Source organism: Peromyscus maniculatus, chromosome 13 (assembly GCF_049852395.1).
Source record: "Peromyscus maniculatus bairdii isolate BWxNUB_F1_BW_parent chromosome 13, HU_Pman_BW_mat_3.1, whole genome shotgun sequence".
NCBI lineage: Eukaryota > Metazoa > Chordata > Mammalia > Rodentia > Cricetidae > Peromyscus > Peromyscus maniculatus.
In genome coordinates this window covers 38,764,801-38,781,566 of record NC_134864.1, presented here as the reverse complement: position 1 = coordinate 38,781,566, position 16,766 = coordinate 38,764,801, and the positions used below count along the sequence as shown (strand labels likewise).

The 16,766-nt window shown below is 45.1% G+C and overlaps 1 long non-coding RNA gene across 3 annotated transcripts in view; it reads left to right on the top strand.

Annotated features, from left to right (window-relative positions):
• The first annotated feature begins 2,263 nt into the window (after positions 1-2,263).
• The window catches only part of LOC107399464 (uncharacterized), a 53,107-nt gene continuing 38,604 nt past the window's right edge, over positions 2,264-16,766 (top strand). For 2 of the 3 annotated variants that reach the window (XR_001576099.3, XR_013044067.1), the window contains exons 1-3: positions 2,269-2,664; positions 12,606-12,806; positions 14,715-14,801. This is a non-coding gene — a long non-coding RNA (uncharacterized LOC107399464). Of the gene's footprint in view, positions 2,665-12,605; positions 12,807-14,714; positions 14,802-16,766 lie in introns of all 3 variants that reach the window. The other variant, XR_013044066.1, reaches the window with a different exon arrangement.

The following is a 16,766-nucleotide window of genomic DNA, read 5'->3' as shown; positions in this document are numbered from 1 at the left end:
ATGGAGAGCTATAGGTTTCAATAAGCACCTTCTTGCAGTCATCTGAAGACTTTCGCTTATAAGGATAATGGAATCTTCAGAAACCCTAGGAGACATGCCAGAAAGAAGTCATACACATCAGTGGAATTTTCCTAAACGACCCCCCTCCCCATTGGCCCCTCAGGAGGGTCTCCTCCACAGATTCCAAAGATATCTGCAGCCTCCTTGGTCTGTCTGGGAGAAGGAGAACCTTCCACGCAGATCTCCCCACCCACAGATCTCAGGCCTGTTGTTGACCACCCTGACTCCTGGAGCCCGAGTTCCCAGCATGCACTAGGGTGACTGCTGAGTGGCAAATGCTTCTATTGGAAGTCTAGGGGTCCGGGGCAGCTGCTGGTTCCCCGACACCTCTTCTCACAGCGCTGCTTTAGTGAAAGTAACAGAACAAATGTAGTACTCCTGGATGATATATGCAGGCTTCTTTTAACTATGGAATCTGGAGCCTGGGGTTTGCAGGGTTCGGTCTGATGCTGTGAAATCTGTGTGCAGGCCCCAACACACCGCCCATGCCTGGCTTCTACTTGGGAGGGAGATGGGTAGAGCTGGCTTCTTCCCTTTTATAGGTTTTCTTGAGATGCTGCCAAAATTCATTCCAAGCTATTTAAAGATTAAGAAATGCATTTTTGAGAACTTGATTTGATGTAATTTCAGGAAAAGACAAATGCATCTAGAGAAGACAACGCAGAAACCCTCAAAGACCCAGTTGAAAGAATGAGTTGATGTTTAATTAAAAGCAGTGGGCACGAATGGATTCTGCACATTTTCGGGGATCAGGTTACCTGGAAAGAAAGGAAAATTGTGGATGGGTATAATATAAACAAAAAGGGAGTTCAAATGAGGACTTTAAGAAATTAAAATCAAAAGGGACTCTTCAAAAAGAGTGTCCATCTTGGGTATTAACCTCCAACATCGAAATGAAAACAATTTTGAAAAGCTTAAAAAAAAAAAAAAAAAAGGCAACCCACATTTGGGCATTCTTCAGATCTCTTGGCCTCCAGCTTTCTGTGGGAAGCTAGGCTTTCCCATCCTTTGCTTGATGGGTCTTACATTTATTCTCTAAGTGCATCTAGGATTTCTTGCCAGCTCTCCAAACCACACCAACATGAAAGAAAAGGATGCTCTGCCCTCTTGGATGTGAGGCACTCTCAGGTTTTGAGTGAAGTTTATGATTAAAACATACCAGACAGTAACTAGGAGATTCTGGCTCTTGCATAGTGGGTCGCTTAGGGGAAATTATTTTGTCTCCCTGAGATCCCCTTCTTTCCATATGAGATGAGGAAAGGCGTCATAGGCCATCTGGGGGACTCACTAGTCAGTGATCTTGTCACCTCATTCCCCTAGAGTCCCATGTAGTTGTTTAACGTCCCCGAGTTGGTAGTTGGCCCCTAATGATCAGATTCTAGAGCCTTCTGCAGAAACTTCAGCGTCAGGAGGAGGTAAGCTGAGTGGCACAGATGATCTTAACCCCAAGTCCAAGAAGCTAATGTATCTGTGACTTGAAATAGGGCAGCCACGAGTGCTGGAAAAGTATCTAGTGCACCTGATGAATATAATTTTAATTTTATTTAATTCCAGTTAATTTTGACTTACATTTAAACAGCTGCACGTGGATAATGGCTAACATATTCAAATGATAGATTTTGCGTGTTGGTACAATAAGATCCCTGAAGCTGGGTATTTTAAGAATAGAGGTTTATTTGGTCTTTGATGCTGGTGTTAGGACAGTTCAAAGAGCATGGTCCTGGCAGCTGGAGTGAACCCCTGGCTGCTCTGTGTCACAATATGATGGCTAAGTGGCTTTGTAGAGAAGGAACACATGAAAGCAGAAACAAGAGAAGTAATTGCAAAAGGAAGGTCTGCCTTTGTAACAACTCGAATTTGCTTTAACCCATCCAGGCTGGGTAGACCTAACCTACCCCGATGAGATGGCCATTAATCCGTTCCAAGGGTGGTACCCTAGTGGCATATTCATCCCCCGTGAGGCTCTGCCTCTTGAAGGTTCTGCTTCCAGTTCACGAACCTTCGGTGGAAACCATGAAAACCCTAGCAGGTGGCTGTGGGAGTCTTTCTACATTTTAACATATGACAATCCCATCCATACTCTGTTGCTTTGGCCACCATTGCTGACCAACAGCATTCACCCCATTTTTTTTTTCCTTCGGGGCCTGGTTGATCCAGGTCCACTTCTAACTGCTAGAGAAACAAGATGAGTAAGGTGCAGCCCTTGAGAGCTCCCCGCCTTGTGGGAAAGAATCACAGACTTCTAGAAATGCTGGCTGTTAAGGGTGGGGCTCCCGGGAAAGTAAGTGGAGCCATTTGTCAATAACCATTGCGCACGGCCCTTTAACATTCTCTGCACAGGGATGCACGGCCAGGCATTTGCTCCACGTTCATCTGGCCCACTTTTCTTCCCTTAACCTCTGAAGCTAAAAGTAACCTGGACATTTGCCAGGTGCTGACTCAAAACTGGGTTATTTTTAGCTTTGGGTGCCTTGAAACCTAGTTAGGGAAAAAACGACCTCAAGGAACGGAAGATTCGGAGTTTCGCTTGGCAGATGCGCTGCGTGCATTTTGAATGTCAGATGGCGGACCAGGTACTGGGGGTCATAGCCATGAAGGTGACAGGTACTGTGAACCCTTCATTTTGGGCAGCTGCCACGGCACTGTAGGGGCGAAGGTAGACAATGTATAAGTCAACGGGGACAATTCCAGACAGTGTTAAGAAGAAAGGGAGATGGTGGCCATTAATATAAATAATAATTTTTTTTTTTTTTAAATCAACACAACACAACCAAATCCACTGGTCCCTACCCTGTACTCTCTGAGAAGCAGTTACGTGGGCAATGCAGAGTTTGGGTAAACATAAAAGAAGCTCCAGACCTGGCTGGGTTTGCTCGCCCTGGTGTGAATTTGGAGGCCCACAAGCTTTGCTGAGGTGGAAGGAAACGGTGTGCATGAAAGGGCTTCTAATTAGTTGAGCTCCTCCTAGGGTCTATTATTATTGTATGGTCTCCCACGACTCTTAGTTAGGGACTTCTGGTTCGGCATACAGGAGGGAAGGGGAGACTCTGCAGAGGAACTAAACACGTCTGGAGAAATGTCTGGGGGATGCTGTGTGTTAGGGTCTTCCGGAGTCGTCTTTGGAGCCTTTGGCTTCTCCAGGGAGACCTCTGCTTCTACAGAGGCTGATGAGCCACCTGACCTTAGTTATTCTTCACGTTGGGGACATATGTAAAGTGTTCCTAAAAAGCATCTTGGGGCAGAACTTTTTTCTTTGAAATGGAGTAGATGTCAAGAGTGGATGATGAGCTCTCCAGTGGAAGGGACTGATAGAACATTAAAGGCATTCAGGCCACTGGCTCCCACTTTGTGACCTGGCTCCCTCCTAGAACAAAGTAGGTGTGACACTGTGACATCAGTCTTGGGAGAATCCCTGGAACAGGGTAGGGGAGGCTCTATGGCTGAATCAGGCACCGGCCATTCCTGTGATGCTGTCCAAACCCAGCAGTTCATCTTTGGATCGACACAACAAAGTTGAGACCAATTGAAATTACTTCAGGGGCTGACTGTCAATCAGCTTTAGAGCAGGGCACACTATACTGAAAAAAAAATCCTAAACTCATCTCATCCCACAATCCCCTAATTTAACCGGAAACAAAAGGCCAGATTGGGGGGAAGGGCGTTGCCCAAGGCTTTAGAGTTGGTGGCAGGTCTCTGATGACTAGATCCTAGATTCACCTGCAGAGGCTGAGGGGTCCTTTTCTGCCATTGTTCCCTCTAAGATCACCTAACACAGTGCCAGTGATGAGTAACCATGTGGTACTGTGAACATACATTGGATGTGTGTTCTAAGTACAGTGCTGAGCACTCAACACTGCCTCATCAAATTCTTGGTACTCCAAGCCTCCCATTTGTCCCTCCTCTCCTCTTCTCTATCTCTTGGTGCCCATGATATGCTCCATGTGGAGTATGAAAGATTCTTCCTGGCTCTCTGCGGTCTTCTGGTTTCGGCGCAGGGGGTGTATGGAGAAGTAGCGGGAGGAAGCAGCGTGAACTCAAAGCATTTGTTCCTTTAGATTCATCCCTGCAGGGTTAGTGCCACGGGCCATTTGGACCTTTCCTTCCTCCTTTGGGCTTTGGCTCCGTGGTTGGGATTTCTTTGTCTGTAGGTTGGTTTGCTTGTGTGTGTCTGGTGTGGCTGACCTTGGATTAAGCCCATTCAAAGGCCTCCCTGTTAAATGTGGAGCAGAACCCCACAGAGTAAGTGCATATGGCGCCCCAGTTCACAGCTCAGGAAAGGGAGACAAGCCACACAGTAGGTGAGTCCTGGGAACTCCAGAAGTGTTAGTCCTAGACTGCCCCTGACACTCCCCTCCTAGAGCCAAGAAACATGGGTGGGTGGATGGATGAATGCTCCCGAGCTTGGCATTTCCAACACCAAGAGAGTGTGCTGTTCCTAAGTCTCTGAAAATCTGTCCATTCTTATTAGGCTGTTTTGTCTATCACTCAGGCCAGGGCCATTAAGTGCCTGGCAGGCAGCCTGTAAGAGGGGACAGTGTGGTGAGGTTCAGAGAAAGCAGACAGTAACATTGGTTTCTCTGCTTGGAAGCTTAAAGCAACAATAAACAAATAAACTGAAAAACCAGAGGGACTGGAGAGAGAGTTCAGTGGGTAAGAGTTCTTACTGTTCTTCCAGAGAACATGAATTCGTTTCCCAGAACCCAGGCTGGGCAGATTGTATTTGCCCACAACTCTAGCTAGCTCCAGGGCATCCCAAACCCTCTTCAGGCACATACTTGCACATATGTGTCACACACACACACACACACACACACACACACACACACACACACACACACATAAAATTAAGTGCCCTGAAAAAACAAGGTGACCTTAATCAATTAAAGGACCAGCAGCAAATAGCCCCCTGCCTGTGGGCAGCCTCTGGGGATGATTTCCTCTGGTGGAGACGGTCTGTCAGTATGACATGCTGCCCCGAACTGCACATCGTCTCTCCTCTCATCTGAGAACATTTTCCTCTACTCTGAATTGTGCAAGCTCAGACTGGGAGTGACAGGAGCCTACAGCTCTGCTGACCTACTTCCTGGCTGGCTCTCCAGCCGGCAGCCCCGTACAGCGTTCATTTAACCAGCTTTTCAAGGTCAGGACTTTCCAGCGTGGAGGCTAGCTTTTTGCTTGACACAAAGCCAGGTACCATCAATTGTCCTACTTACTAAAATTTCAGCGTTCCCTTTCTTTAGCTGAGTGGGAAGCATGGGGTGGGCTCCTGTTTAGGACAGATAACAAATGTAGTTGCTTTGTGCCTAAATTGGCCACTTGGTCTAAACTCCGGGTGTTTAAAAAGCAGGTTTTTCACTATTGTGAGACGCCTGGGCAGAGCCGAATGCGAACAGGGAAGGATCTAGGTGTCTGGTGGATGGTCACACTCCCCCCCCACTTTTTGTGATGCAGACAAATGTATGCGCCACATAAACACAATATCTTATTTTTTTTCACTCTTATGAAAGGATCATATGAAGCCAGCTCTCCACAGATAAAAAGCGACTGCTTTGTGTATCTATTATGGCACCTTTCATCTCGACAGGCTTTGTGAGAAACTTCTAGCCAGACTTACATTCTTCTCTGGTTTGATAAAGACAAATTGTATTCAGTGAGAGAGAAGGAGGAAAAGTTTCTTGATTATTCTCTAAATAAAAAGTCAAGAGGAATGCGATTCTTTTTGCCTTCGAGTACTTAAAGAAGCCGGCCCGCCTTCAAAACGACCTCGAGTCTTCTCTGGCTCTTCAGCACACTGAGCACTTGATCTGAGAGGAGCCTGCTCTAGCTGGGGCGCGGTGCGTGCTCATTAGGGACTAGAGCACGCGCCACACGTGCCTGCTAATCATGGGCAAGCCGGGGCGGGTGATGTGGGGAGCTGGTTTAAGCCTACCCTCTGCAGTTGGGGTCAGCTTTGCTCCCTGCTAGCTGCATGGATTTTGACAGGTTGCTCCCCTGACCCCGGTGCCTCAGTTTCCCCGCCTGGAGTGCAGAGAACAGCAGCAGTACCCTTTTAAGATGTGTGAGGGCTGAGTGTCAAGTGTTTCAAACCACAGGGAGCCCAGCGTTAGCTTTTGACTTAGTCCATTGCTCTAACAAGACAACATGGAGTGGGCAATTTGTAAACAATAGTACTCAGCTCTCGAGGCTGGGAGACTCACATCAGTGTGAGGCAGATTTGCTTCCGGTAAAGTTTTCTCCTTATGCACAAGGTCCCTGGACAATGAAAGCGGGATCTCTCTGGCAGGGAAGGCCCCAGTGACCTAGCCACACCCCAAAGGCCCTACTTGTTGCTGCTTTTGTATCAGGGTTAGGTTTCACGCATGTATGCTGGGGGGACACAGACATTGAGACAGCAGCTTTTGCTAAGCATCAACAATTGTGACCATGGAACAGAAAGCTAGGAAGAAACCTAGTTCTGTGTGTGAGGGTATGGATACATGTGTGCATATGTTCATGAATACATGTATGTATGTATGAATGTACATATGCATGCATGAGTGTACAAATAAGTGCACATATATACAAATACAGGTATATGTTCACATGTCCACAAATAAATGTACATGTGTTCATGAATGCATTGTGTGTATTTGTGAATGCATGTATTTATGCATGAGTGCATGAATGAATGTATATATGAATGCATGGGTATATTTAAGAATATATGCATGTGTGTGCATGAATGTGTATATCTATGAATGCATGTATGTATGCATGAATGAATATGTACATGTTAGTGAATATGTGTATTATATGAATGTATGTGCATGTATATGCATGTATACATGAATATATGTGTGCTTTGCTGAATATATATGTAGGTATGGATGCATAAATGTATGTATGTGTATGTATGAATACAGGTATATTTATGAATGTATGTTTGTATGCATGAGTGCATGAATGAATATGTATATGTGTGAATGCATGCATACATGTATGAGTATATATGTGAATGTATGTATGTATGTATGTATTTGTAAAGGCCTGAATGGATATGTATATGTGTGAATGCATGCATGAGCACATGTGTGTGTTCATGAGTGAATTTGTATATATGCATGTATGCACAGGTACATGTGTATGTATGAATTCATTTATGTGTGTGTACACAGAGGAAGAGCTGAGTTGCTGTGTTCTGGGAGAAAGGAATCAGGGGAAATGGAGCGAAGAAAGACTGGTCCTGGGTATTCTGCAAAAGGCTGAGATTCAGGTGTCCTGGGGACAGAGTCTTTCTCTGTCCCCTTTCGATTTAAGAAGGAAGATCGGAAGATCCAGGTATGTCCTGGGTTGCTGCGCTGCCTGGCCATCTGATGTTTTAGATTTTGCAGACACAACCTTCAGAGCTCACAGTGTCCTGAGGCCCATTGGGCAGGGGATGACTTCTGAGACGGAGTCCGCCTCAATGGCCGTTGTCACTCAAGAAGCCCCGCCAGCAGCCTGAAGCCAGTCAACAGTCTCTGCCACAGGAGTGGGTCACACAGGCTGCAGGCGCTTATGACCTCATGATTTAAAGTGTAGAATCTTTTGACCTTGCCCATTTGTCGTAAGCGAATTGCAAACATAAGAATTTTAATGGAATCATAGCAATTTTATCATTTTTGAAAACATATTTCTTAAACAACCTCAATAATTCATCTAACATTCTTATTAATATTCTGACGAGCATAGTAAATCCTTTTAATTTGTTTTCTATCTTTTATGAAATTTTAATTTTTATTAGGTCCAGAGAAAGAGAAGCTTTCTCTGGAAATGGGGGGAAGGAAGGGGAAGGTCAGAGTGGAGAAAGAAGTCAAGAAACTCAGAGGGACAGATGTGCAAACGTGGACACAAAGGCATGGAGAAAACCTCAGAGACGAAGGCGCAGGCTCAGAGAAAGTGAGAGATCCACAGAGGGAGACCCACAGGAGCCAGGGAGACAGAAGCTCAAAGAAACATCACATGTGAGGAGAGGGAAAAGGAGAGTAAGTAACAGAGAAAATGCATACACACATATGCACACATACATACACACATACATACACACATACATACACATACACACACATACATACACATACACACATACATACACACACACACATACACACACACATACACATACATACACACATACACACACATACACATACACATACATACACACATACACACACATACACATACATACACATACACACATACATACACATACACACATACATACACACATACACACATACATACACACATATGCACACACATACACATACATACACATACACACACATACACATACACATACACACACATACACACACATACATACACATACACACATACATACACACATATACATATATACACACATACACATACACATACATACATACACACACATACACACAAATACACACACATACACACACATACACACACAAATACACACGCATACACACACATACACACACATACACATACATACACATACATACATACATACACACACAGACACACATATACACACACATACACACACGTACCCACATACACACATACATGCACATATACACATATACACACATATACATACACATACATACACACATACATACACACATACATGTACACACACATACACACATACATACACATACATACACATACACACATACACACACATACACCTACACACACATATATACACACATACACATACATACACACACACATACATACACACACATACACACACATACACACACACATACACACATACACACACATACACACATACACACACATACACACATACATACACACATACACATACACATACACACATACATGCCTACACATACATACACATACACACACATACACACATACATACACATACACACATACATACACACATATACATACACACACACATACACACACACACCTCATACCATACCAAGGAAACAACAGTCATTCTGGGGAACTGAGAGCTAAATTTCTGGTTACCAGGGCATTAAAATGCTATTGGGGTCAAGCAATGGAGTTAAACTACCTATAGGATCAAAATGGTGGGACTGAGGTTGAACACACACACACACACACACACACACACACACACACACACACACACACACACACAGCTTCTCACATAGGCTTGATAAAAGCAAGTTATTTACTTTAAGAGAATCTTCCTTTAGCTCAAGGTCTGGCAGAAAAATCCTTTTCTGGTTGGATGATCAATGTCACGTGACCTCATAAATATGTTTTTTCTTCCTTCCTGGGTTGGATGCCTCTTGATCCTCTGACTCCCCTCCACCCCCAGTGGCCTGTCCGCATTCTTCTTCTCTGTTCCTGAGATCAGTGGTGGACAGACAAGGTGTAGCTATTGTCCCCTCTACACTCGGGAGCTGGCAAATCTTGTGAGGTTTTGGGGGGTGGGGGCTGGTGAGCCTGAGCACTTGATACGGGAGACAGAAATGAAATGTCTGTGACCAAGGCACCATGGCTGTGAGTCTCATACGAAGCAGCATTTTATGTAGCTATTGCAAGACCTCAAAATCCTTACGGTTTCTTAAATCCCAGGGAAATGGGCTCCAAGACACAGAGAATGTCAACTAGATCTTTGAAATTCCCTTTGGTTGCTCCTGAGAACCTTATTCCTACAGCAGTACCTTCCGATTGACAATAGCTCACTTTTATATTCACGATCTCACCCTGTCAAGGTCTAGTCTAAAATCACCCTCAGAGAATATTGTGCTGTAACTTTTAAAAAGCCCCAATCCCCTCGATTTATGCATTTAATTTATTGTGTTTCTCTGTCAGGGCCTTCCTTTACACATAACCCAAACCCAGTTGTGAGTGCCTCACACACACACCGCTAAGCTACGATGTCAGAAGGCATTTTTTTAATTTCAGGCTTGAAATTCCCACAGTGCACTTTCAAGTCCCTTGTTCTTTGGGAATTTATACGAAAATTCCCACCCCCTCCCAGCCTCCTACTTTCTGCCCCCTTTGGAAGCAGTTAATTAATTTCATTTCTCAAAGATGCTTTGTCTCCTTAAGTATTTCAGTCTGGCTAGTCTTCCTCTGGGTATCACCTTTCATCAGCGCTTTCCGTAGACTTGTTCAGAAATAGCTCATTGTGGGCCAGTTGTCTCTGCTTGCTAGGACGGTTGCTTATGAGGTCAAGGTCTGTCTGCAGTACCCGGGAGTGCCTGATCTGGGCCACGTACTCAGAGCAAGACGGCCCAATCTCTCTGACTCTCTGATCCCATCTCAAAGATTCCGGGAGATGTGACTGAAGCTGGGGAAGGATTCAGGGCGGCCTTATACACTGAACGTAAGAACTAAGAAAGGTGAGGAACAAGACCAAACTAGTGCCTTGAGAGCCCAGAGCAAAGCACTGTCAAGCCATCTGTCAAGCCAACAGGGCTAAGAATGGGAGATAGAACCAAGAGTCGGTGGCCAGACAAAGGGTAGCTTAGGAAGGGATTAGGGAAAATGGCGTCCAGGATGTCTGCTGTGACCTTTGCCGGGCGTGGACAGCTCAGATTTATGGTTTGGCCAGTATGCAACACACAGGATAGAGGGCAGGTACACGGTCACTGGATTAGAAGTTTAGGCTATGGAAGGGTCTGTTTACCATGCACCACCCCTCAGGGGCTTCCATGCCACATGGAATGGAATGGGGCAGCCTCCTTTTCCTCAGAGCAAGAATAGAGGCACTTCCTGACACGTCTATGCACAAGGCGTGATTACTCTGCCTTCTTCCTGGTCAACTGCTTTGCATGATTGGACCCGGAAAACAGGTCTGTGGTAACCCATTGCTTCTTTTATTGACCCCTTTCAACTTCCTATCTCGGGCCAGGAGCTGGAATGAGGAGGTCTTGGGGGAGAGCAGACCAGGAGAACAGGGAGAAGGTGTGCGGAGGTGAATGCCCATGGATGATGTGGTTTCAGGCAAAAGTCAGCATGGTCTAAACTGAGGAGAGTCTGAAAAGTCCTTGTGACGTTGGGACCGGGTCATGCAGTGACAGCTGAGGGTAGGGTTGGAGAGGGGCCAGGTCAATGGCAGTAGACTGGAATCCCGTGCAGGGGAAGTTCACAGTTCTGGGGAGTGCATCCACCATCATCAGTATTGCCCCGTGACCTTCGAATGGCAGTGGCTCCATCATAAAATCTAAAATGGCAATGGTCGAGGAGTTCAGTTATGGGGGTGCAGGTGTCCCCTAAGCCTGTGTGTTCCTAGAGGCTGTTAGGTTTCTGAGAAATGTATTGGATTCCACGCTGTACAGGAGCACAGGGAACTCCCTGCTTCTGCCTCCACCCTGCGACCTTTGCCAAATCCAGACATGGTGCATTATTCTTTCCCCATGGCACATGGAGCCAGAGCTGGTTTATTTATTCATTTTTTATTTTTTTTATTTTTTATTTTTTTTTTTACCGAGGAGCCTCACTTAATGAGTGCCTAAAATGTTTACTTCATATCAGGCAGGATTAGAACTAACTGCATTGACTTGACTAATTCTATCTGTGGCTAGATTGGGACACCATTTGTTCATGGGGTGGGAGCTGAGGAGCCTTTAGAATTGGGTACATTCTTTTTTTAATATTTATTTTGTGTGTATGAGTGTCTTGCCTGCATGTATGTATGTGAACGATGTTATGTACCCTTGTCCAAGGAGGTCAGAGGAAGGTATCAGATTTCATGGAACTGGAGTCACATAGGATGGTGGGCCCTATGCGATGCTGGGACTGGTCCTCTGTGAGAGCAACAAGTGCTTTTTAACCACTGAGCTATCTCTCCAGCCCCTCACGCAGGGCACTTGGCTGTTGCCATATAGCATAAGAAATCATCTTCCAGTGTGAAAATGATGTCACTTCACACGATGATTTAGGAGTAGGGAAGTCAGAATTCAGACACAGGCCCGCCTGAGGAGGCCTGGGTAACATGGACCACATGGAGGATGAGGTGCTTTGTTACAGAATATTGTAGAAACGACAGGTCTGGCCCTCGGCTTTAGGGGGGCGGGCTAAAAGGAGAGACCTAACAGCTGGCATGCAGCTGTTTGAGTATCTGAGTCAATCTCGCTAAGGGGCTGGACAGGTGAGCAAGCCACCCTGAACATCCGAGCCCCGTGGACACCTGAATGCCTGCAGATGTAGCAGTCTCACGTGGAGCAGTGAGTCGCCTGTCACACCTAATTCGTGTGCAAAATCATAAGAGAAAAGAAAATAGTTTCAAGCCACTTATCTTGGGGTGGTGTGGTATGCAGCAGCAGATACCGAACACGGGAGACACACACCCTTTAGAGCTGAATCTGTAACAAGGGATATAAACTCCACCTTTGGAATGGACTCTAGGCTATTATCTATTTTTGTAAATAAAGGTTATTAGAACATAGTTATGACTATTTAAGTGTTGCCGATGGCTGCTTCCGTACTGCAATGTCAGGGTCAAGTCGTTGGAACAGAGACTTTGTAGTCTGCTAAGTGAAAATATTTTACCATCTGGTTCTTTACAGGCGATGTTCATCAGTGCCCCAATCTGTTACACTAGTCTATGACAAGGTGACAAAGAAGATGGATTCTAAAACAGCATGTAAATCTGTGGTGGGACACTAGTCCTGGGATGATAGGAACAAACGTCTACTCACCCCAGATATGGAACTAATAATGAACCTAGTAAGGACAGACGACCAACGCCGACTTTGGTGAACCAATAAGTAAGTTTTATTGGGGTTACTTACAGGACTATGGATGAAGGTTACTTACAGGAGTAGAAGTAACTAAGAGACAGCTTCAGAACCAAAGCCCACCCCAGCATGGGTGACAGCTCACAAAAGCTGTGCACACTGCACAGCCTGCAGGCATCTTAACAGGTAGGAGAGTGTCCTTTCCAGGTGGCCCAGTTGGTCTGAGCCTCTTCCAGGCAGCTTTACCTATTCCAGGCAGTTGGGCTGCTCTCTGCCTATTTTAGGTAGCTTGATTGGTTTTGACAGTTACCTCTCACAGCAGTCTGTACTACCTTTATATTCAGGAAGAAGGAGGGGCCTAGTGTATTGGTCAGTTTTAGGGCCTTCCTGAAACCTTTGAGTTGTTTACTTCCTGATCTTAACATGTTTTCCTGAACTGTGGAACGTTCCACCTCCTGTAGTTTCACCAGCCTACATTATCTGTCTTAAGAAATGTCCCTCTAAGACGGAAGGTTTTAATCTCGGAGGGAACTGCCACTCAACAGAAGCCTGATGCTCAAAGCCCACTGGCTTTATAGGAGATGGCTTGCCTCCATGTAGAAGAAATGTCTCATTGTCTTTGGCTGTAGCAGTGGTGGGTTTTCCCTAAGACACATCTTTCTTCTGTTTCATAGTAGCACAGAGTAGGTTTGTGGATGGTTACGTTGTATTTAACAAAAATTCAGTCTCCTTTTTCTACCTCCATGAGACTGGTATGCATCTATCTCTCCCTTTCTGATGTCTTTGACTGTGAAGCTTGTTTTGGTGTGTGCCAGGTAAGAGGGTATGACATTAACCAAGGTTTTTAATGTGTCTGTGTGGTTTGGCATAAGTTCCTGCTGTCTGCATGAGAGAAGCATTGTCTCAGAAGGGACCACAGAGCAGAACTAAACCTGACCTGTGGCCTAGATTGCAAACTGGTCCAGATCCATGTGCAGCCGAGGCCAGCAGAGTACAATGAATCCGTAGACCCACAAACAGTACTTTTTTTTTTCCTTTTCCAGTGACCATTATTAGTTACTGAAAGTTTTTGTAGTTGTTGTGCGGTATATTTCAGATGTAACTAGCTGATACAAAGCCCAAGATGCATAGACAAACAGAATATTCCTTACAGATATGCTACTAGCCCATATAGCTTCTGTGTCAAAATTAGAGAAAGCATCTGTGAAGGTTTTCTGTCAGAAAATTGCTATCTAATGTTTATGCTATGAGGCACCTGGTTGCTAAGCATGGAATGGTCCTAGCAGTTAGACAGAGCCATGAAATCTGTTTCGTGCATGTCACCCAGTTCCAGGCATCACCTTTGTGCAGTGAGCAGCGCAACCGTGAGTGATGAGTGTGTACTGTGAGAGACCGCAGTAAGCGAGAAGAGCTATGGTTAACTTCTGGTGTGTCGGAGGCAGACAAAAGTAGCTTGCCGGGTGATAGCACTTTTGAGTTGACATATGTCCAAGGACATATGTCCTTGTATTTCTTCACAGACAAATTCTAATCTTTTTTTTTTTTTCTCTTGGGATTAGAGAGGTGGGCCAGGGCAAAAGTAGTGTTCTCAGCAGGAAAGAAAAGAAAAAAGCCATCAAAAAATGTTAATTTTGGAGGCTGGGCAGATGGCTCAGCAGTTAAGAGTGTTTTTACTCTCTTCTAAGGGATTTGAGTTCTGTTCCCAACATCCACATCAGGCTGCTGACAACCACCAGCTACAAGGAATCTGACTCCCTCTTCTGGTCTCAGTGGACACCTGAACTCACCTGCACACACACACACACACACACACACACACACACACACACACACACACACAAAAAAAAAAAAAAAAAATTAAGAATGTTCATTTCTCTGGGATAAACACGAGATCAAAATCCTTATTCTTTGCTTTCATTTTTTTTTCTTCCTTTCTAGGGTGATGGAGGAGAGTAGATTCACCAGCAAGCCACAATCGACAGTGTGCAATCAAATTAGTCTTTCCCAGTGCCTTATCCAAATGAGGTCAGGAGAAGATGCATAACTTTCCGAACTGCTGCTGTTACCTGGCTCAGGCCTGTGCATCCCACAGTGCTGGGGGCAGGGGCCACACCTCACCCATGGCTGTGGGAAACCTAGATTGTACAGTGGGAAACAAAACAGAAAAGATGTATTTTGAATTTTGGTCCTTGATTTATTAATGACTTGTGTTTCAGTCTTAGTTACAAAATGAGAACACTAATTATGCTTCCAATGCTTGTTAGGGGGATTAAATGAAGACAATGTACAAGAATAATCTAGAGCGGAGGAATATTTTGGGGCTGAGTAAGAAGCATGCATCTCTTTCCTCATTTGGGATGCCTTTCCATCTATATTTTTCTCTCTTGTAGTTCACCACTGCATACACCAGGCTAGTTGGCACAGGAGCTCCACCTGACTTTACCTCCCATCTCCCCGTTGGAACACAGGGCTCACAGATACATTTTTTTTTTAATATTAAGATTTTTTTTATTCATTTTTACATACCAACCACAGACCTCTCTCTCTTCCCTTTTCATGTCCCCCAGCCTTGCCCCCCCCAACACACCCCCATTTCCTCCCCTGACAAGGTGAGGCCTCCCATGGGGAGTCAGTAGAGCCTGGTACATTCAGTTGAGGCAGACCAAACCCCTCCTCCTGCATCAAGGCTGTGCAAGGTGTCCCACCATAGGTACCGGGGTCCAAAAAGCCAGCTCATGCATCAGGCATGGATCCTAATCCTACTGCCAGGGGCCCCTTAAGGAGATCAAGCTACACAACTGTCTTGCTTATACAGAGGGCCTAGTCCAGTCCCACGTGAAAGAGATACCATAATAGAAGGTGATATGGGAACAGGGAGAAACCTGATTCTAGGGAAGTTCCCAGGAATCCACAAGGATTACCCCAGCTTAGACTACTAGCAATAGTGGAGGGTGCCTGAAGTGGCTTACCCCGGTAATCAGATCGGTGAATACTGTAACTATCATCATAGAGTAACTGATGGAAGCAGATGCAGAGATCCACAGCCAAGCACCAGGCTGAGCTCCAGGAGTCCAGTTGAAGAGAGAAGAGGGATTCTATGAGCAAGGAGCATCAAGCTCATGATGGGGAAACTTACAGAGACAACCAAACCAAGCTAGTGGGAACTCATGAACTTTAGACCACAGACAACTCTTCTATCCGTCCAGGTTTACAGCGTTCTGGGGGGGGGGGGGTTGAACACAGGTCTTCAAACTTGCACGGCAAACACTTTTGCTCATTAAGCCATCTCCCCAGTCCTTCTCTTCCCTTCTTGCTGCTATCTTGTTCTAAAAGTCGTGAAAACAAGCAGATGATTGTACTTGCTCAGTTAGACCCAGGCAAGGCCCTGGCGTATCTACATTTCCTTCTAGGTTATAAAGTCCCAGAAGAGGGATCTTATTTATACTGTGTGCCAGGGCCCAGCTGGTGCCAGACACATGGCGAGCAAGTATGATGCTTATTGAATTCAGACTGTTTTATCCTGGAATAAGTGAAAGGCTAACTATATCACATCACAGTCATTTTTCAGTCCATCCATCCAATAAATATTTATTGCTTGCCCACCATCCGCATGACTGAATTTTATGGCTAAGGATAGAGATGGCGAAACCGACAATTTTACTTAGAAAGCAAATGCTCCCTAGCATTCTTCTTCTTCAAGTTTCTGGGTCAGCCTAAGATGTCTTGCAACAAAGGTAAACAGAAGACTAGATTGCACACTGAGGCAGGTAGACTGTACTGAAGCCCTGCCTCCCCACTTACTTTAAAATATGTCACTGAAAACTATTGTTCCAAAATGTTAGTGCTTGAATTTCCAATAAATAGGTGTTTACAAATTAGAATTTATAAATGTGATGCTAGTGATATTTGGCTTTTCAAAATCTGTCCATCAAGGACCTGAATAAGATGTAAGTTGAGGAAACAGCTGTCAGACATTCATTTGAGAAGCTG